Source organism: Coenobita brevimanus, chromosome 108 (assembly GCF_032717465.1).
Source record: "Coenobita brevimanus isolate Jiangsu-jjx chromosome 108, ASM3271746v2, whole genome shotgun sequence".
In the NCBI taxonomy this organism is placed as follows: Eukaryota; Metazoa; Arthropoda; class Malacostraca; order Decapoda; family Coenobitidae; genus Coenobita; species Coenobita brevimanus.
In genome coordinates, this window is record NC_137061.1 from 8333082 (window position 1) to 8356943 (window position 23862).

Here is a 23862-nt window from a genome sequence, read left to right on the forward strand (position 1 = left end):
GAGGTGAGGGAAATGAATCTGCATAAGGACAAAAATCTTGTCTCCTTGTGTCATGTTTGTGTCATACCTTGTGCCATGCTTTTGTGTGTCATGTCTGTGTGTGTCATGTTTCTGAATGTCATGTCTCAGTGGCTGTTCAATTTGTATATGGATGGAGCTATAGGAGAGATAATAGGAAGGGATGTGGATATATTGGAGTGTCTTGTGAGGGAGCGTAAGATGTAGAAACTTCCTGAGCTGTTGCTTCCTGATGATACTGTATTGTGAGGAATGTGAACTGCATGCCTTGGTGAATGAGTCTGAGGATGTACGTATGAAACAGAATCCAAAGAGAATGTATGTATGGGTAACATTATGGTCTTGAGGGAAATCACAGCATACACAGTCAGACTGGATGGTAAGCAAATAGATGATGAGAGTGCATCCAAGTACTTTAGAGTGATGAGTGAGGATGGAAGGAAGTGCTTGAATGGGTACAGCAGGGTAGAAAGGTTGCTGGATCACTGAAAGCTGTGATAAGAAGTTGGGAAGTGAGCATGGAAGTGTGGCTTAGATCCTGTTGGAAGGACACAAGAGCAAGAGCAGTGGAAATGAATTGAGGAATGTGTGGAGTTTTATGGACAAACAGATATACAAATGAGGAAGTAAAGATGCATTGTGGTGCTATTAGAAGAAATAGTTTGGCCATGTAAAGGATGGGGTATGAGAGAATGACTAGAAGGTATGTGTATGATGTGGAGGCGGAGGGGAGGAGGGGAGACCATGGCAGAGATGGAAGAATGGAGTGGAGAGATATGAGGGAGGGGGGTGAGGGGGGTGAGAGTTGGAGAGAGGGCAGTCAAATGGCAGAGGACAGAATGACATGGAGTTAATTTGTTTGTGGTCCCCCCTTATGGGACTAAGATGTTTGGCAGTAGATAAATGTCAGTGGAGGGTAAAAATTTCTTCTTACTAAAATGAGTGAACTTTAAGCAATTACTGAAGCAAATGCAAGAGGAGATATTAAATTACTTGATAAAAAAATGCAACCAATGGATGCAAACAAGCAATCACTATAAAGTAAGAAAGGGTTATGGGAAACAGAAAACGATGCAGGGTAGTGATGGTAAAGCTGACTGGGCCTCCACCACATCAATCATCAAATAATCATCAAAATCAATATAATAATCATCACTGCTATCATCATCATCATCATCATCTTAGCCTCTTATTCCCACCTAAGGATGGGGTAAGGTATGGTGCAAAAGAGGACAAAACATGGGATCAGACATGTTATATATGAACCACCCTGTATTTTTTAGCATCTGTGGCATATAACCAGGACTTACTGCATCTGTTTGTGATGTACAGGCATGTGCAAAAGTATGCCAACAATACTCTGCCAGCACTAGTATATTTATCACTCTTCCCCAGATGACCAGAGAGTAACATTCCTTCTCTTGTTTTACTGATGCTTGGAACAGACACCTTCATATGGCAATGATCAGATACTGAAACTGTCAGGTTAAAGTAACAGCTTTCAGTTCCTTTACTATCTCCCTAAAGGAGAACGGTGGACTATGAAAGAATAGTAACGTTGATGTGCAGTCCTTACCACATAAAATATTTCAAACAACACACCTTCCATTCCTACAGCCGGGAGAGAAGTGTCTACATACTTTTGCTCGTGCTCAGGACAGGATTTTTGCAAAATATTCCATAGCCTATGGCTGTGTAAGGCTGGCCAGTTGTTTATAACCTTAGTCGCTTTACTCGAATCTGGTGAAGACGTCTTCTTTCATAGCTGACAGCAGCAGGTAAAGAAACTGGTTGTTTGATATGATTACTAATCAAAGTGGACATCTCGTGACTATCATGAGTGACAAGCCAAGTGGCTTCTTGCTACCCAGGATATAAGTTACTACACTTGGTGGTAATAAGACAGTCACGTGGTGGTGTCAAGAGTTACGGTGCTCCAGCTGGATGTGGCACTATACGGTATTAAATCAGTCAGTAGCTAGTCCCAGGTCTCTTGTAAAACAGGGGAAACAAAAAATTAGTGAATGACTGGGTGGCTGTGATGTGTGGTCCAGCATCTGATAGATGAGAACAAAGTGTGCAACGTCTGGCTTGCAATATCCACTTAAGAACGTATGCGCAATCCTTGAGGCATTGCCTAGGCCGTAAAAAATAAACAAAAAAACTGGCCATCCTTACAACCCCCTCATAGAGCATTCCGCCCCCTTACTGTACGGCCACAACGTGGTTATTGCAAGCAAGGGCTGAGTGCATGTTAACCTATATAATCATCCACCTGTATGCCACTTATCCTTCCAATATATGCAATGATGGACTCCTTCTCAATGTCCGACAGCCCCCATTACTGATGTCAGAACAGATATATATCATGGCACACAATGGTGGGTTGTGTGTGCTGTAAAATTTATACCCAACTATCCAGTCATCCGCAATTCCCCAAAACCCCACTAGTACCGAAGGGACTTGGGGGCCGCGCTACATGACAATATTATAGCAACTAATTTGGCACAAAATTTTTAAAGTTTATTTTTATGATGCAGACTTTTTGTTCATTTACTGCCAGCGCAAAACTTTTAATCTCAATCTGATTTGGTGCTTATTTTTTTTAGAAGCGTACCGGTACTTAGCATTCCAACTTCCACACAGGGGAATCGACGGGCCGAGGTTCGTAAACAACGAGTAATGACAGTACTGCAGGGTCGACTGGTGTCGGTGATTTAAACGGACAACATAGCAACAATATACACGAGTATCTGAAACAACTGGCCAAACCACAGGCTATAAAATTCTGTCCACTGTGCATCAATTACAATACAAACATCAACACAATAATCAATCAATAATCATATACATAATTCACTGGGGTGTCTTCTAGGTGGCTCAAGAGGCTTGCTAAGAAATCAAGTTAGGAAATCACCCCAGCCACAAAGAAGACAAGCCACTTTGACTGAACTAACACCAGACATTGTTCAACCGAGAGAAACACTGTACTAGCAGTCAAAGGCATAAAAAATAATGCGAGGAACCTTTCTATCACAACATTCTTGCAGTATATCTATGTAGCTAACACTTAATGCAATATATCTACTATCTATGTGTATCTGTGTAATGTTTACCTATCTGTGTACACTATCTCTCAGCTTGAAATACTGCTGAACTGAAGCAACACCTTAGCAAGGAGACATGCTAATCATGAAGTGAAGGGGAAAGGTTTCAAAACTATCTGCTACTGGTAAACCTGGCGCATTTACTTACTGTACTCTTGTTACTCTACCCAGGGATAAAATAAGCATCTTAGCAATAGTTTATCAAGCAGAATGCTAGTCATGAAGAAGTGCAGTGGGATGGATGTTGACCTGTAGTGCTGTGTTATTCTACCACTGAGATATATGAAAAATGCTGGTGAATGGACAAATCCCGGGCCACGTTATGGTGCAAGAAGTATGATAATCAAGCACAGACGAATATAAATAAGTTAAAAATCCATCCATCCAGCCATCATCCAATCCCACGTCACCCCACAGAGCAGTGTAGGAACCTGGGGCTAGGAAAGTTGGTCCTGACATTTAAGATGAAAATAAGTTAAAAATAAAGCTCATTATTATCCTTAGACCCCCATCGCATCACTCTCAGTTGAATAAAACCATCTGGTGTTAGTTGGAATAAAGACAGTTGCTCTCCCATTTATGAACATCTTAGCTAAGAAGAATTGCTGTTGAGATTAAACACTTACTGGCTTGAGATTTCATTTGGCCAGGGATTAACTCCTGGCACTGGATCATCCTAGCCTATCATCAATCATCGTTGTCGTTGATTGGCCAGTAAAATCAGCACCTAGACTAAGTTAACTGGCCTTCTATATCCTAGTGGTGGAATGATCTAATTATGGAGCCTAGCACTAACTATTCTATCATCAATCATCGTCGTCGTCATCAATAGGCAAGTAAAATCAGTACCTAGACTAAGTTAACTGGTCTTGTATACCCTAGTGGTGGAATGATCTAGTTATGCAGCCCAGCACTGCCACTGATCATAATTAAAATCATCATTAGGCATTATCATCATCATTCCTGACTCCTCTTCCCACCCAACGATGAGGTCAGGAGTTCTCTATTAAAATATTGTAAGTAGGGGAGCAACTGTTATACTCCGTCCATCTCAACTTGGCTTAAAAGTGATCTGGAAAGGATACAGAGCCAAAGTATTGCTAGCCTTGTCTTATTCTGGTTCTTGGCGATGAAATTAAACTGTCAAGGACAAAACTCTCCGCCAAGTCAAGGTGGACCAACCAAAAAATTTCTAACTCACATTTCAGGTGGGTGGTTGTAGCTATAGCTGTAGGAGAAGGAACTGAGATGTAGAAAGGTTTTCAAGACCAGTGTTGCTGGGGAACCTCTGTATGGCCGTCAGAGGTATTTCCCCAGAGCTAAGAGGACACTGATTATTTTTTCATCATACACTCATCATCCAATCCTGTATTACCCCATGAGGAGTGTAGGAGCCCAGGGCTAGGCAAGCTGGTCCTGACATTCAAGATGAGAGTGACCAGCCTCACTCATCCCCTAGTGGCATTACGTGGGCAATAAACCCCAACCACCGGCTCCGGCAGGCAGCACCACCAGGATCAACTCCAGCACGGCATCATCAACTCCAGCATGGCAGCACCACCAGCATGGCATCATCAACTCCAGCATGGCATCATCAACTCCAGCGTGACAGCAACAACTCCAGCATGACAGCAACAACTCCAGCATGACAGCAACAACTTCAGCATGGCAGCACCACCAGGATCAACTCCAGCACGGCAGCACCAACACAGCAATTGCAGGAACAGCAGTCTGAGTAACACAGACAGCCCCTGAAAATAAGGAAAGGTTTTAGAAGATAATCCCAAGTGTGTTCATAACGTAATCCTTTTGTCTGTGGAGGAGTACAATACGGATCTTAATTAACCCCTAGTGTATTGGTGCTGGAGTGGCACTCATAGGATGGGGGGGAGGGGCCGCCTGATTACATTTACACATCTTAATGCCACACCTATCCCCCGAGAGAAGAATGCTGGACTACAGAAGGGTAATTGTGTTAATTTTTTGTTACAACTCAGCACTGAATAAGGATAGATGGCAGTTTAAATAGATAGATAGTGGGAAACTGGGTTGTAGATAGATTCCTTCACAATGATGGCTGTTTCCTAATATGAATAAAAGTGTCTGGTGGTAGCAAGTATATTATGACATCAGCAAAAGGCCCCATACTACAGGTTCCTTTGCCAAATTTAAAAGTCACAATAGGATGCTCACCTTAGAGTGGGGGCAGATAGTTGGTTCATCATTCATTCATCATCCAATCCTATGTTGCCCCATGTGGAGCACAGGAACCCGGGGCTAGGCAGTTGGTCCTGACATTTAAGATGAGAGTGACCAACCTCACTCATCCCTGAGTGGCATTACGTGAGCAATAAACCCCAACCCTTGGATATAAACCTTCACTGGCTCAATCCGATTGGAGCACAATAATTACCCACTAAACCACCAGGTGCCAAAATTTGGTTATATGGTTACCACCCAGCGTAGTAAATAGTTTCCTGGTGTACAGGAAACCATTTGGCTTGTCATTCAGTGTAGAGTCACCCATAGGCAGAAAGAAGAGGAAAGAATGAAGGAATGAAACACAGAAGAGGGAGTGTAAAGTCACTCGTAGGCAGAAGGATGAGGAAAGAATGAAGGAAAGATAGAAGAAGATGGAAGGAAAGAAGGATGGAGGAGAGGAAAGGGATTACCGTGATTTGGCAGCCGGTTGGAATTAATTTAGCAGCTGGTTGTGGCTTTCTTCTCCCCTTTCCCCATCTCTGTTGGCAGTTTCCACAGCTGGGTCAACTTACACACCTGAAAAAATAGTACACATTAGTCCTTTCCTTCCAAACCTTGATTAACAAAAGTATCAGGTTGACAGCAAATACAATATCACCAGGGGACAGTAAGGTTTAATTACATGGCAGTAAGAATTTGTGAAGTCTGTAATAATAATAATAATAATAATAATAATAATAAATAATAATAATAATCATCATCATCACCATCATCCACACCTCCTTTCCCATGTTAAAGCAGGGTGAGGAACAATGTCCAGACTGCCCAATCCAATGGGCCATGCTTCCATTCGCTCACCATTCAAGCCCCCGGAATCCTGGCTCTACCTGATATGCCAAAAACGTTCACCACGCTCTGTAGCTTCACATAAATGTATCCGACAAAGTCAATAATAATAATAGTAATTATATTAATAAAAATGCAGTACTCCAGTCTGCAGTCCACATACAGTATACGCCAGCTACGGTTTACATACTGAAGGGACAAAAAAATTTCACCATATGCGGAATTAATCTGCCTTTCAATACAAAGAAATAAAGAAATCAGACTATATCACACTCCAGGGGTTGTTGCTGCTGATGATCAACCCTTGTCTGTCTAGATGAGCAGACCCATCAACTGCAGGGAAGCAACCACTCTTCCCATGCACTAAGTCTGTATTCCCTTGTGGCTGACAGCAGGGAATAGTGTGAAGGTTTAGTTCCTGGATGGATGTCACATATGCATCTCTCCACTCAGTTAACAGGGGCACCATAGTTGGCTCCATTTCACCTCATAAAATGGTTCACCTCACTAAAATGGTTACCACTCAGAGGTGTAAGTGTGTTCCTGGGTTACAGAAATGAAAACAAAAGTACATTCAAGTCCCTTCCCTCCTCTCAACTCTTCCATTGTAAACCTAGCCCTCCCAGGTGTAGCATTCAAGAACACACTACACATCCACCTAATCACTGTCATCTGTAAGTCTGAGCCAATGAATATCCTCTTCCTTTACTGCCCCCGTTTCACTACCATCCAGCATTACAATCCTAACACATGCCCAAGATGAATATAATTTCCTGACCAGAACATACACAACATAAGGTCCAATACTAAACTTATTTTACTTAGCCTAAGGTGCCTTCATGTGGTGGCACTGATGTGTGAGAGTGGTGGAGCTGCCCAGGTACTTAAACATCCCTCAACACCTTCCCTATCCCCTGCATGGAGGACGATGGGAAAAAATATATGTTCATCCTTGATTTGTATAAATCCACCAACTGCATAAATTAAAATAATAAAAAGAACAGATGCTAAAGAGGGATGCCTTCACCTGGTGACACTAATATACAACCTCCCTCAACCCACAATTTCAAAAAAGGAGGATGGTGGAGAGGAGGGAGAGTGAGAGGCTGACAAAGAGAATGTATGTGAGTGAGGTGGAGGGGAGGAGAGGGAGGGGGAGGCCAAGGATGAGATGGAGGAATGGAATGGAGAGGTATATGAGAGAGAGGGGTGTGAGCTGGGAGCAGGGCAGTGAAATGGCGGGGGACAGGGCGACATGGAGGCAATTTGTTTGTGGACACCCCTTACGGGATTAAGGCGTCTGGCAATAGATAGATAGGATGGTGGATTGCAGGAGAAGAGCAGCCCACTATATTTTAGAATCTATCTTTTAATTCACTTCTGTTGCTTCACCCACAGATAAACAAAGAGATACACTTCAAAGCAACAAAACCACACATGCCCTACGGTAACATGCCACACATACCTTCACTATAAGCACACAAACACACACACACACACACACACACACACACACACACACACACACACACACACACAAAGATCCATATCCCGATGGGCCTGAAGCCATAACAAGAACAAAGAGGAATCACATTCACACACTTACTACAGTATACAGGCAGGTGCTGGGGTTAACTACCATTACAGTTTCAAGTTTGCTGGGGATTCTTCTACTTCTTGCCCAGTCTCTCTAGGCAGCTTCCACGACTGACAATCAACTCACGCACCTGAAAATTATATTACTCATTAGTCCTTTCTTTCTGAACCTTAATTAAGTTTTCCTGGTAGTAAAAGTATATGGTGGCATCAAGAACAATACCATTTGGAGAAAAGACTCTCCCTCTCTTTATTTTTTATTTTTTAATGCACAGAAGGAGCACAAGGCTACAAGCCCACAAGGTTGTTCCCTCCAAGAAAAAATAAAAAGATAACAGAGAGCCAAATTCAAGACCCATTCATTTCAAGATGCCTGGACACTGCATTTAAACACTAAAGTAGGAAATACAAAGACAGTTCCAGAGTTGACCTGTTGCATACATGAAGTACTGAAAGCAATGGTTAACTCTTGCATTACAGAGTTTACATATGAAAAAAAAAAAAAAAAAAAAAAAAAAAAAAAGTCACCAGAGACTGAATTAGTGTGCCTTTCAATACAAATAAAGGAATCAGATTTAACCACATTCAGGAACAAACCCAGCGTGCGCGCGTGCACACACACACACACACACACACACACACACACACACACACACACACACACACACACACACACACACACACACACACACACACACACACACACACACACACACACACACACACACACACACACACACAAGGGGGAGATTGCAAAAAAAATACTCATTTACTTTACTTGTTTTAGACATAAAGGAACAATAATGTAGGCAAGTGCAAGTGCAATAAGATCGTGTCATATCATATTGTTTATAAAGGCTCCAACCTGCTTGCATACTTTGGTCTTGGTCACATAACGGCAATTCTCCACACTGCTTGATCTCTGGCAGCCTCCCTATTCAGTCCCTTATCCCTGAGGTCACACTCTATGACCTCGTCCCAGGTCTTTTTCAGTATGCCACTCACAACCCTATCTGACATTCACACTTCTCACTTTCCCCACCCAACTGCCATCCTCCACCCTTTCCACATGCCCAAACCATCTCAATCTATAAATCCTCATCACAATAATGTTTTCATGTATATTTTTATACCCTAACTCCTGTTGCAAGAATAAACTTACATGATGAAAATAAAAAATCCGTAATTATATATGACATGGTGGGCATACAATGATTGAGAAAAAAAAAAGATCCCTTCTATATTTTTACTTTAGAAAGTGCAGAACTAACCATCTGTTTGATATCTCCTTGCTGGGTACAATTTAGCCAATTACTGGGGTGTGTTTATACATCAAGATTACTTTTTTCAGTAATCTATATCCTAAAAATTTGCACACACACACACAAACACGTTCATTTGTGCAAGACTGGGGGGTTACAGTAGTCCTTAGCTTTAACTCATCTGATGTCTGTCTATCTATCTGTTGCGAGATGCCTTAATCCCAAAAGGGGTGACCACAAACAAATCTCCATATTGCCCTGCTCTTAGCTATTTGGCTGACCTCCCTGCAACTCAACATCCACTCTCAGATCTCTCTCCACTCCATCCCTCCATCTCATCCTTGGTCTTCCCCTCCACCTGACTCTAACAAACAAAGCTTCATGTTGCCCTGTCCTCTGCTATTTGGTTTACCCTTCTCTAACTCACACCCCACTGCCTCGTATCTCTCCACCCCATCCCTCCATCTCATCCTTGGTCTACCCTTGTACCTGACCCGAACAAATCTCCATGTTACCCTGTCCTCTGCTGTTTGGCTTATCCTTCTCTAACTCACACCCCAATGCCTCATACATCTCTCCACTCCATCCCCCCATCTCATCCTCGGTTTCCCCTTCCACTTGACCCTGACTCACACTCTTCCAGATATTCAGACTCTTACACACTCTTTCAGCCAGTCTGACTTCCATACACTCTTCTAGTCAGTCTCTCATTCTCCATCCTTTCCACTTCGCCAAACCATCTTAAAGTATTTCTCTAAGCACTTTCAATTACAAAATTTCAAATAAGACACACCAGGTGGCTAGGTTTTTCAGCCATGAAACTTCACAAAGTTTTTTTTTGGGTGCTGGTTACCTCTGAATAAATATAATTTTTTTTGGCTTTCATTTTATAATCCTGACTGTCTGTTTCCTTATATGTGACAGTATGTTGCAGCACAGATGATCTGCCACACAGCACACCCAAGGAAATTACCCTACATGGAGTTTCATTGGTAACAGTTTATGCAGAGCTGATGGAAAATATGAGACAGATGAAGGTCAAAAGGAAAAGGGAAGTGAAACAGAGAGAGAGAGAGAGAGAGAGAGAGAGAGAGAGAGAGACTGCTGCATGACAGTACTATGATCCCTACTCCAACAACTCACTTCTTCATTTCTGCAACATTCGCGGCCTTTCCTCTAACTTTCGCTCTGTTGAGCACCACCTCTCCTTCTCTAAACCTCACCTCCTCTTCCTGACTGAGACTCAGCTGTCTGAGGCAGGTGATAGCAAACCCTTTTCAGGGTTCCCACTCTCTGGTCAGCAAAAATTTCCCTGACTTTTCCCCGATTTTTCCAGGAATTTTGACAAAATTCCAGGTATATTTTCATACTTTGCTAAATAAATTTTCAAGTGTAATTTGCCACTTTTTTTTTAATGTGGCCTCCAGTTACTCGGGTAAATTTTTACATCTATGGTGGTTTACACATTAGTGTACTTCTTTAATTTCTCACATTACCCAAGAGTAAAACCTCCCCTTCCAGCCACACCAACAAGCCTTGTATCAAAGCCAAAACTGTAGAGATACTGATGAGTGCTGATCTTTCCCCAGTTTCCTCCCTAAAAAATTTCTTTACTGAAGGACTCTTGGCATAATGCATGGCATTTTAGTGTGTCTTTCCTTGAGAATGATTCTTCAGAGCAGATTCTTCCATATTTGACAGAGAGAATGATTTCTTGCACAATTTGCGTCTGGCCTTTGTATTGTCTGACTTCAGGTACCAACCAGTCACTATATTCCTCCCTGCTCATCCACTCCAAATTGAACCTGGTAGCCATTGTTTAAGTATTCCTTAACATTTTAAATAAGGAATACATTTGAGTAAATGATTACTCATATGTCCCTGAACATAGAAAAAAAAAGGTATTACCAAAGAAGTGCAGAGAAACTTGAAGAGAACCAAGCCAACCTACACTGAGATACTGGAAGACATTTAGAATGGCTTCCATAATCTCAAATTATACCAGCTCTGGAGGCAAGGGGTGCCCTACCCTTTCAGCGTAACATCCTCTTTGTTCTGTCCTTTTTGAAATTTTTGATGGGTAACAGGACTAAAAGACTGAAAATTGATTAGTAAAAATCATCCTGATTTGTTCATTACTGAGGTGTGAAGCTACCATAGCCATTCAGTTTACAATAATCTTAACTTGTACACATGGAACAAAATAATAAAAAATGCATCTTGGCATAAACCTCAATTTTCATCAAAAATTTCCCTGACTTTTCCATGATATTTTTAAAAATTACAAAATTCCCTGACTGGATTTTTTTTTTCAGTTTTCCAGGTATTCCAGAGGCAGTGGGAACCCTGCCTTTTCTGTACCCACCTAATTTATATTCATTTCAAAGTCAAAGGTGGCCGTTGTGTATTTGTACGCAACGACTTACCTTGCTCTTGTGTTCCTGAACTTGATTCTTCTGAATTCTCTACTTTCTGGCTTCGGCTATCATGTCATTCTCTAACTTAATATACCTGCTCTGTTTACTTATCCCCTAATTCTACTAAGAAAAATTCTTCGACTGTCTTACTTCTTCAATTGAACACATTCTGTCCATTTCTCCTTTCTCTGAAATCTCCATTCTAGGATATTTCAATGTTCACCACCACCTTTGGTTCTCTTCTCCTTTCACTGATCCACCTGGTGAACAAGCCTACATCTCTTCTATTCTTAATGACCTAGAGCAGCTTGTACAGCACCCTACCCGTATCCCTAACCGCTTTGGAGAGAGCTCCAACATACTTGACCTCTTTCTTACAACTAATCCTTCTGCTTACACTGTTAATTTTTCCTCTCCATTGGGCTCCTCCGGATCACAACCTTATTGCCTTAACCTGTCCTATCACTGCGGTACAGCCTGTGGACCGTCCAGAGAAACGTCAATTGTGGCACTTTGGAGCTGCAGATTGGGAGGCCCTCAGGCAGTACTCCTTTTCTTTTCCTTGGAAAGATTATTGCTTCCGTGGCTGGGAGCCATCTGAGTGTGCCTTGCGCATTACGGAGGATATTCTCTCGGGCACGGAAGCATACATTCCCTTCTCATATACATTGATTAATGCAAGAAAGCCTTGGTTTAATCACGCTTGTTCTAATGCTGTCCACAACAAGGAGAGGGCCTATAAAGGGTAACAGAGCCAACCCACCCCTGAATCACATCTTTTTTATGTTTCTGACTCAGAATCGAGCCGTCTGTTCTTTTTCTCTGCTGAAAATAATTTCATCCGTACTAAATGGTTTCAACTCTCCAACTCTAATTCTTCCTGCTCCTTATGGCACCTTGCCAAAAACCTTTCTAACAACTTTACCTCATCATCCTTTCTTCCTCTTTTCTACTCTGATGGCTCTGTAGCTATTTCTTCTACTGATAAAGCAGATCTCTTTGCTCAGACTTTCTCCTCCAATTCCACCTCAGACAATTCCGGTGCTGTTCCTTCATCACTTCCCCCCTCAGACTTTCTCATGGATGACATTAAAATTTCTTCAGCTGATTTATTTTCTGCCATCACTGACCTCAATACTAACAAGGCACATGGACCTGATGGAGTCCTTCCTGTTGTCCTCAAGAACTGTTCCTCTGTGCTTACACTCTGCCTAGGTAAACTTTTTCGCCTGTCTACCAGCTTGCACCTACCCTTCTTGGTGGACATTTCTCTCATTCAGCCAGTCCCAAAGAAGAGTGACCATTCCCAACCCTCTAACTATCATCCAGTTGCTTTAACATCCTGTGTATCAAAAGTTTTTGAATCAATTCTTAACAGAAGAATTTTAAAGTATCTTTCCTATCACAACCTTCTTTCTGATCGTCAGTATGGGTCCCGTCAGGGACACTCCACTGGCAATCTTCTCACCTACCTTTCAGACTCCTGGTCCTCCTCCTTTTGGGACTTTAGCGAAAGCTTTGCCATTGCACTTAACATCTCAAAGGCTTTTGACCAAGTCTGGCATAAATCTTTAATTTGCAAACTGCCCTATTATGGTTTCTATCCTTCTATCTGTGCCTTCATCTATGGCTTCCTTTCTGGTCGTTCTATAGCTCCTGTTGTAGATGGCCATCGTTCTCCTCCTAGATCTATCAACAGTGATATTCCTCAGGGCTCTGTCCTATCACCAACTCTCTTCCTTTTATTCATCAATGACCTTCTACGCTGTGCATCTAACCCTATCCACTTGTACACTGATGATTCCACCCTTCACCTTTCCAGTTGGTTCCCGCAACGTCCATCTCAGCAGTTACTTCAACAAACAAGGGATGAGGCTATGACACACCTAATGTCTGACTTCACTCGTATCTCTAACTGGAGTAAAAGTAATCTTATTTTTAATGCATTGAAGACTCAGTTCTTACACCTATCAACCTGACAAAATCTTCCACAGTACTCACTAAAGTTTAATAATATCCAGCTCAATCCTGCATCATCCTTGAACATGCTTGGAGTTTCAATCATTCGGGACTTATCTTGGAAAGATCATATTACATCTCTTGTAAAATCTGCTTCTAAGAGACTGGGTGTGCTAAGCCAACTCCGTGTCTTCTTTACCCCTGCATAGTTGTTGACTTTATACCATCCATCCATTATCCAATCCTACGTTGCCCCATTAAGAGTGTGGGAGCCTGGGGCTAGGCAGTTGGTCCTGACATTTAAGATGAGTGACCAGCCTCACTTATCCCTGAGTGGCATTACATGAGCAATATACCCCAACCATCCCTTAGATATAAACCTTCACTGGCTCAATCCAATTGGAGTGCAATAATTACCCACTAAACCACCAGGCACCAAAATTTGGTTATATGGTTACCACCCGGCATAGTAAATGGTTTCCTGGTATACAGGAAACAATTTGGCTTGTCACTCAGTGTAGAGTCACCCACAGGCAGAAGGAAGAGGAAAGAATGGATGAAAGAAAGACAAAAGAGGGAGTGCAAAGTCATCCGTAGGCAGAAGGACGAGGAAAGACTGAGGATGATGGAAGGAAAGAAGGACGGAGGAAGGGGCAGACACCTGAGAGCAGCACTATATCAAGTGAGCGGATGGTGAGCGCCCCCACTTACCAACACAGGCTTTATTTGCCCGTGTAGAGTACAACTCTTATGTGTGGCGAGGCTCCCTACATACAGCTCCTCTCAATAGGGTGAAGTCAAAGGCTTATCATCTCATTAACTCTCCTCCTCTTAGTGGCTCCCTTCAACCTCTGTCTCTTCGCCACACTGTTGCATCTCTCTCTCTCTTCTATTGCTACTTCAATGGTCATTGCTCCTTTGAACTGTCTGCCTGCATCCCTCCACCTCTACGACGGATGCGTAGCACCCAGTTAGCAAAAAATTCTCATCCCATTTCTGTCCAACTCTCTAATGCAAGAGTTAACCATTCCTCTCAGTCTTTCATTTATGGAAATGGTCAACTCTGGAACTGTCTCCCTCTGTCTGTATTTCCTACTTCCTATGATCTCCAGTCTTTTAAATGCAGTGTCTCCAGGCATCTTGATGTGAACAGATCTTGAACTTGGCTCTCTTTTGTATTTTCTTTTTTCTTGGAAGGAACAGTTTGACGGCTCCTGGCCTTTGCCTCCTTCTTCCTCGCATTAAAAAAAAAAAAAAAAAAAAAAAAAAAAAAAAAAAGGAAGCTTGACCTTACCTTGTGACATCCTGTGGAGATCTCAGTCACTCAGCCTCAGTTACACCGTGCTGCTGCTTCACTATGTTCTTGCATATACTCTAGCCTGTTGTAGTGAGGCTAGGTGAGTATGCAGCAAGAGGTGGTGTGTCAATGATCTTCTGCAGGAAGGCATCCTAATTTTGGCTTGTGCAGGTTAACATGTTTGTGAAGTATCTAAGTAGGGTGTTCCAGCTTGAGCCCAGTCATAAGGAAACTGTTGGCTTTGTTTTGGATTCTTTGACATGGCAGGATCTTCCCCTCTTGCAATGGAACTCCATGGGGTTAAGATGCTGGTTGCATCCCTGGTGAAAGAACACAAGCCAAGGATGAGAGCAGTGGAAGAGTGGAAAAGAGTGAAAATGAGTTATCTGAGAGGAGCATGTGGAATTATATGGAAAAACAATGACAAATGATGGTGACAAGCATTGTGGACGTGGATGTGACTGAAAATGTTAAATGATGCTTCAGCCGTATGAAGAACAGTAAATAAGACTGACTAGGAGAGTGTCGTGAGTGAAGTGGAAAGGGAAACTAAGGCTATGATGGTGGGATAGAGTGGAGAGAGATATAAGGGGAGTTGTGAGTTGGAAGCAGGTCAGCCAAATGGCAGAAGACAGGGCAACGTGGAGGCGATTAGTCTGTGGCCACTCTTTGAGGGACTAACGTGTCTGGTAACAGTTAGACAGATAAATAGATAGGTAGATAAACAGACAAGGTCAAAGGGCATCTGCTGGTGCTGCATGATTTCCTGTAAATGTCAGTCACTATGATCTCAAGCTTGGCTTAAAAATCATGCCATATGGGTCAGACACCTTACATTCTGCAACTGTGTATTTTCTTTTTTTCAGAGGTGTATATTAGTGATTGTTTAGTGCATAGCTTCTCCCTTTCTTGTAAAAAAATTCTAATGCTTGATCTTTTTAAAAACACTTCCCTACCTTTCATCCTGCCTCCCTCCCTTGCTGGATGGTGTAGAGGTTGGAAGACGGCCTTAATCCTGTTTTCTTTTCTCACATGTTTGTTAAATCTTTGTAGCTTCACATCCCCCACTTTTTTCTCACCAGATAACCTAAATTATGTGGCAACAGGCCTCTTGTTATTCTTGCTTCATGTGAATGCCTGTACAAACTTACTGATAATTCCTCATTTCACTCTCCATTCACTCTCACAGATGTACAACAGCTCCATTTATTAAGACACAGCTTTGTCACAGCCCATTTGTACTATCACCCATGGAACTCTATCAAATGCCTTCCCCAAATTCACAACCATCATTCATTCACTTGATACAGTCCTGCCTGCTTCTTCCTTCCCCTTTCTCATTCTGTCTGTGTGTCATCTCTTCCTACTTCTCCCTTTCCATTCTGTCATATTTTATTACTTTTCCAGTTTAGGTGGCTCTACACTGAGAGACAAGCCTAATGGTTTCCTTTAACTGAGGAAATTGTTTACAGTGCTGGATGGTAACCATATAATCAGATGATGGGGTGATGCTGAGCCTGCTATGGTGACAGTCAACTGGATGGACTGACACATATCCGGAGTACATCCAGAAACCAAGCCTCCATAATATTCCCTGTGTCTCACTGTGGTTAGGCACTGTCAGCTGCGAGGGAACTTCAATTCACTGTGCAGGATGGCCCTGCAGGAGCAGCTGCTTGCCTGCAGTTGATAGGTCTGCTCAGCCAGTCAATTGGGGTTGATCAACAACAACAACAATTGTTTTCAAAGTTTCTCCTGCAGCTGTTGGGCAATGAATATTCCTTTATACTCACCTTCTCCCTTACCATGTTCTCAATGAAACTTTCCATAAAATCAAATGTCTGATCTAACAGCTTCAACACTAAGTACACACAACTAAAAAAGTATCTTTACACAGGTGACTGACTGTCACAGTGAGCGTTGCTCCTGTTCACATTTTCTTCCTTAGGGAAACAGTTATGAATGATGGTTTATATCACAAGTTGCATAAACCACATGCTTTTTGAGGTGTTGATGATATAGCAGGCATACAGATAAATGAAAAGTTATTAGAGAACATTTTAAAATGTTTCATCCACCATTTTTCAACATTTAATGATGGGAAACTGTAAAGATAATTTTTAACTGTGTACAATCATACATTCTCCCTAATCTGTGTTTGTGGGCTTGCACTGGCTCAACTCTACCATGTCCCTCTATATTCTAGTCAAATCCCTTATTCAGCTTCACTCTGGAACTCCACTCTCCTAATTAGTTAACTCCTAAACTTCAACCCACAGCAGCTCAAGTCCAACAGTTACAGATCTTTTTAGGAATGGAAGACACCTGTAGCATTGCGTATGGAGTGTATGGATTAATTTTCCCACATTTAATTTGTTTTTCCTACTCTGTTCATCTTCAGAAAAAAAAAAGTATTAAGTCTTCCTTTGCAACAGCCAGCATTCTTTCATCATCCCTGTCAGGCTTTTCACTGGCCATTTGTTGATTTTCCCTAGTCATATACTTTTCACTTTCACTTCTTCCTCCCACATTTAACTTTGTCATTTTCATTACAGCATTTCATTTCCCCAACCCATATCAATTTACCAGTAAGCCATTTCCTTGTCCTAGCTTTTCCCCTTCCTTCCAAGCCCTACATCTGACCACCAGGTACAGCTCCCTTTCTGTCTGCAAAGCTGGGGGCCATAACGGATCAATAATTGGTTGAGCAGATAAATATGTATAATGCTAGAAGAATAAAAGGACAGCCTGAGCAATAGACAGACTGATAGATAAACAGATATAATTATGCTGCAGTGCTCCTCTTTGTAACTTGGACCTTTGAGCCCATGACAAGCTTTTCCTGAACCATCCTGGGATACAAGGGCACTCTATCATCTGGGAAACCACTCTGAACTCCCCTAAGTACTCATTTTGTCTATTGTATTACTCTCTCCCCCCCTCTCTCTCTGGGGCAAACAGGCTGGCAGCTTCATACCAGTACTGCTAGCCACTCTGCTGCTCATTCAAGAAAAATATACTGAAGGGATTAAGGGTGGACCTGTAATGGGGTGTATAAAAAAAGCCTGCATGCCTAGCGGCAAAGCGGGGATCCTCTGGCTCAGTGGTAACGTGCGCATGTATGAAGTATGAGGGCATGAGTTCAAATCCCGGCCAGACCAGTGATTAATTTGTTAAGTTTCAGTTTGGCCTTTACATTGGTTGGCAGCGGTGTGGGATGTGAGGCGAGGCCTAGAGGGCCTTGATGATGGTGACAGCCTTACATCCCAGGGGTGAGCTGTCTGTGTGGTTCGCGGGCTCCCTCATTGGTGGCCTCTAGTGTGTGCTACACTACCACATGTGTTCGAAACTGACCAAATTAATCACCAGGGGGAGAAAAGAGTGATGTAATGGGGTGTATAAATAAAAGTCTGCATGCCTAGCGGCAAAGCGGAGATCCTCTCTTTGGCTCAGTGGTAACGTTTGCACGTATGAAGCACGAGGCCCTGAGTTCAAATCCTGGCCTGACCAGTGATAAATTTGTTATCATTCCCACCTTTACAGACCAACATGTGCCTCTGATAACATTACATAAAGAAAAGAATCAAGTAAATAAAAAAGGGCCCTGGTGATAGGAATAAATGATTACAATGCAAATATAAGGCAGAATTGGGACAGAAAAAGTATGAAGGACTGTTTTATTATATATATATATATATATATATATATATATATATATAAATATATATGTAATGTAAGAAAGGAGGAGCCAGTGGCTAGAAGCTCTAAGAAAAAATAATAACAAAAGAATTAAATTCTAGATCCGTTTATTTTGGGAAGCGTGGACACACTGCGTTAAAAAGATTAGAAGGATGCTTTCTTGAGGTGGCACTCTATAACCTGTCAATTTCACTGCCTGGTTGTAGAAACATCCCTTAACTCCCTACCTATTTTCCTGACAGGAGGGTTGCTTCAGCCTGTAGTTGACTGGGTGCACATCTGAGATGAGCCTGGGTCTACAACTAATATTATAGCTACTGCAATAGGCCCTGACAAACAGCGTATTTCAGTACATAGAACATCATTATTTGCTGATACTATTTACATGTAATATGTCCATACCAAAAGATCAAACATGCCTAAAGAACACACACCAGCATTTTCCCCTTGATTGTCTCTGCTGGCCAAAGGGAGATCATGTGTGTGTGTGTGTGTATTTACCTATTTGTAGTATACAGGAATTGAGCAATGCTCGTGTTGTCCTGTCTCCATATCCACATTTATCAAGTCTACCTTTACACACATGAATGTTTTTCTCATGCACCATCTCTTTGTCTAAGTCGTTCCAATATTTAAGTATTTATACCTAATTGTGATATACATGGAATGTACTATGCTCGTGGGTTTCCATCGCTGTTTCTCAATAAGTCAAATTTGGCTCTAAACTCGTTTAAGTTTTTAGACTGGACAATCTCTCTGTCCAGGCTATTCCATAAGTCTATACTTCTGTAAGGAAAGCTATATTTCTTGATATCCTTCAAGCAGCTTGACTTTTTCAATTTCATTCCGTGTCCTCTTGTTGCTCTCTTATCCCATACAAACAGATCTTCTTTGTCAATTTTATCTACTCCCACCATGGTCCTGAACACTGCAATCATGTCTCCCCTCTTTCTCCTTTCCTCTAAGAAAGGCAAATCCAGTTTTTCCAGCCTCTCTCTGTATGACAGGTCTGTCAGACTGGGGACCATCTTGGTTGCTGTTCTTTGTATTCTCTCAATCTTGTTTATATCTTTCTTTTTGTGTGGGGACCACACTACCGCTGCATATTCTAACCTGGGGCGGATCATTGCCACTATCAATTTTTTCATCATCTCCTCATCCATATAATGAAATGCTACTCTTATGTTAGTCAAGAGTTTATAAGTCTCTCCAACTATCTTGTTAATGTGCTTTTCTGGTGACAAACTGTCTTGGACCAGCACTCCCAAATCTTTCTCTTCTCTCCTTTTTGTGATTAATTCATTACCCAAAAAATAATTCAGTGATGGTCTCCTGGTACTTTTACCCATTTCCAATATTTTACATTTCTTTACATTAAATTTCATTTCCCACGTCCGGCTCCAATTGTGTATCTTATCCAAATCCTCCTGCAGTATTTTACAATCCTCCTCAACCTCTACCTTCCTCAGGATCTTTACATCATCAGCAAATAGACTTGCATAACTGTTCACTCCATCTACCATATCATTTACGTAAACCAGGAACATTACTGGCGCCAACACCGAGCCTTGAGGGACTCCACTTGTTACATCCTTCCATCCAGACATCCTATCCTTTATTACTGTCCTCATTTGTCTGTCTCTCAAAAAGTCTCTCATCCATTCCAGAAGTTTCCCCTTCAGTCCTCCTATATATTCTAATTTCCACATTAGTCTTTTATGAGGTACCTTGTCAAAGGCCTTCTCTAAGTCTAAGTACACACAATCCACCCAACCATCTCTCTCCTGTACCACGTCAATCGCTCTTGAGTAAAAGCTCAACAAGTTAGAAACACATGACCTTCCACTTCTGAATCCAAACTGACATTCAGCCAAAATATTCATCTCTTCCAGATATTTTATCCATCTGTCTTTCAGGATTCTCTCTCACAATTTTGCGACCATGCTGGATAGAGACACTGGTCTATAATTCAAGGGTTCTTCCCTGTTTCCTCCCTTGTAAATTGGTACCACATTTGCCCTCTTCCATTCTTGTGGCACTTTCCCCTCTTCCAGTGAGCATACGATTAAACTGTGAATTTTATCCACCAGTTGTTTTCTGCATTCCTTCAGTACCCATTAGAAATTTCATCAGGTCCTGGGGCTTTCCTTACATCTTGAGTTTCCAGTAATTTATACACTTCCTGTACCTCCACTTTTATATCTTTTATCACAGGAACATTTCTAATCACTCCCTCCCCTTCCACAAGCTCCTTTTCTTTAGTGAAAACTGACTGGAAACATATGTTCATTATTTCTGCTTGCATTGCCGCATCCTTAAAGACCTCTCCTTCTACTTTCAGTTTGGTGATTCCTTCCTTTTGTTTCAGTTTGCCATTAACAAATCTATAAAACAGTTTGGGTTCATCCTTGCATTTGTCTATTATACCTTTTTCAAAATTCCTTTCTTCTTCTCTACGTATTCTTGTGTATTCATTTCTTGTTCTTTTATATTATTCCTTTGTTCTGTTGTTACCTCTCTTTCTCCAATTGTTCCACGCCTTATCTCTCTCTTTTTCTGCTATCATACACCTTCTATTAAACCACTCCTTTTTCCTGTATTCTTTCCCTCTTACTCTTGGTACAAATTTTTCCACTCCCAAATTATAGAGGTCTAGAAAAATATCCCACTTCTTCTGTATCTCTTTTGTTTCTCTGAATTTTCTCCAATCCGCATTTTCAAAAAAGTTTCTCAATCCTGTAAAATTTGCTTTCCCAAAGTTGTATCTTCCCTGTCTATGAAGCTCGTCTCTTGGCTCAACGTTCCCTATTAACATCTGGAACTCAATGACCACATGATCACTTTTTCCTAAAGGACAGAGATATTTCAATGATTCTATTACATCGGGTTCTTTGGTGAACAGTAAATCTAACCTTGCTGGTGTGTCCTCACCTCGAAACCGTGTCTCTTCTTTGACCCATTGCGTCATTACATTATTCATTATTATATTTAATAACATAGTGCTTCATGAATCGTCGCCGCCTCCCGAGTACCATTCCTCCCAGTTCACCTCTTTACAGTTAAAGTCACCCACCAAAATTATATTATTGCTTTTCTCAATTATTTTTTGCAAATAGCTAGCCATATCTGACAACATCTCATGGTATTCGTCATCCTTCCATGCTCTCGTCTTTGGGGGACCATACACTAACGCCATATCTCTCTTAACATTCTCTCCAGTTTCTAATTTCATATATATCACTTCAGCCCTGCCTTCTCCCATTTCAACAGTATCTACATTTATGTTATTCTTCACTGCTATCATCACTCCTCCCTTTTTTTCGTTTCTGTCTTTTCTCCACAGTTTGTATTTACCATCTCCCAAATGAACATCAATATCTTCTCTTAATTTGGTCTCTACAAGGTACATGATATCAGGTTCATGTTCTCTCAAGAAATCGTTAATTTCGATCCTTGTCGATATGAAACCATCAACATTAGTATATATCACCTTCAAATTATTTTTGACGTTTTTAATACCCTCTTCTATCCTACTCTCTATCCGTAAAACTTCCTCAACTTCTGATCTTTCACAGCCATCCCCCTTAGTTTCCTTCACATCTATTTCCTTAAATACCACTTCCTTACTTTCATATCCAATACTCTCCAAAAAAAAAATGTATTACATTCTTCCTCTGTCCTCTTATCATTTTTTCCCTTTGCTTCTTCCTTTAATGATTTTAAAACTTCTCTTTCTTCTTCAGTCAGATCTTTTCTTATTATAATATTTTCCATCCCCGCCTCTTTGCTTAATTTCGAAGTCACTTTAAGTATCTCATTTATTACACTTTCTGATGTAAACTTTACTCTCACTGGTCTTGTTTCCCCTTTCTTATAAGGCCCTATCCTCCTTACTTCCTCAATTTCTTTTACCCACTTGTCTCCTTCGGGGTCAATCTTGCCTAATATTCCTCTCACCAGGTTCATGTCTCTCTCGAGTCTTACGAACCTAACCTTTTCTTCCTCTTCCCTGTTTCCAAATACTACCACACATCTGTTCCTTTCTACAGTTTCTCTCACTATTTTCTCTTTTTTCTTCAGTATTTTCACTACATTTTCTTCCATTTTTTTCTTGTTCATTTCCCTTTCTTCTTGGATGATCTCTCTTAAGCTAACCACTTCTTTCTGTTCTTCTTCTACATGTGCCCACTTTGCCTTATGCTCTTCTAATACATTACTCACCTTCTCTGTTTTATTAGTACTCTCTTCTAGTTTCCTCCTCAATTCAACATTTTCCCGCTTCAAATTCCTAATCTCTTCATTCGCAGTTTCATTGGATTGGATCAGACTCTGATGGTACTATCCGTATTTTCAGACACATCTTTTATCACTAAATTCTCTACTTTCTTTTCAAGTTCACTAATCCTCATAATTAATGTTTTAACCAGGTCCATGACATTGGTATTTGTATCAAATCCTTGAAATTCGAGTCCCTCATTGTTTACATTTTCGGCCATGTTTAATGTAAAGTACCAAAACAGCTGTTACCGAAAAAAAACTACAAACATTCATGTATACTACAGCCAATAAATCTTTACATTCTTGGTAGTCTATTAACTTTCATTATTTTAAATTTAAGACAAGACCTTAGGAGACAGGACAGACAAAATTCCTGAAACCTTAGGAGCGATGGCTGGAACGTCTGCTCTCTCCAGCTGTTCGTGTGTGTGTGTGTGTGTGTGTGTTCTTACCTAACTGTATCTTTACAGGAATGAGTCAAGCTCGTATTGTCCCGTGTCTTAAACCATATTTATCGTACATATCCTTAAATTTGTGAATTGTTTTGGCACACACTATTTCATTTGGTAGTGCATTCCATTGATCAATTGCTCTGTTTGGGAAACTGAATTTCCTTACGTCTTTATCACCTCTCTTCTTATGCAGTTTTTTGCAGTGTCCTCTTGCTGATGCTTCTCCATATGTTAAGTAATCATTTATATCTATTTTCTCCTTTCCTGATATGCACTTATATAGCATTATCATGTCACCTCTTTTCCTTCTCTCCTGTAGTGTTGGTAGATTCAGTTTATCTAGTCTTTCTTCGCAGCTTAGGTCCCTTAAGCCATACAACATTTGGACACAACAAAGAAACCACCATCACAGTATACAAACAATATACAAGTATACCCCAAGATATGATACCCCTAGATGCGATACCCCAGCTTAGAGATGGGGGTAGAAATACCACCATACACCGCATAACAATGGCCAAACCTTGGTAAAACGATAGGTTTTGTTTTTTCTCACACTCATTTTTATGATATTTTAGACTTAAATTTTGTGTTCAGGTTGATTTATAAACTGTTTTTTGACTTATATTAATGTGTTTTAGTCATAGGTGGGGTGAGCATTGTCATTTTGGGGTACAGTTTACTAAGTTTAATTTTTTCCAGACTTATTTTTGATGATTTTTAATATTA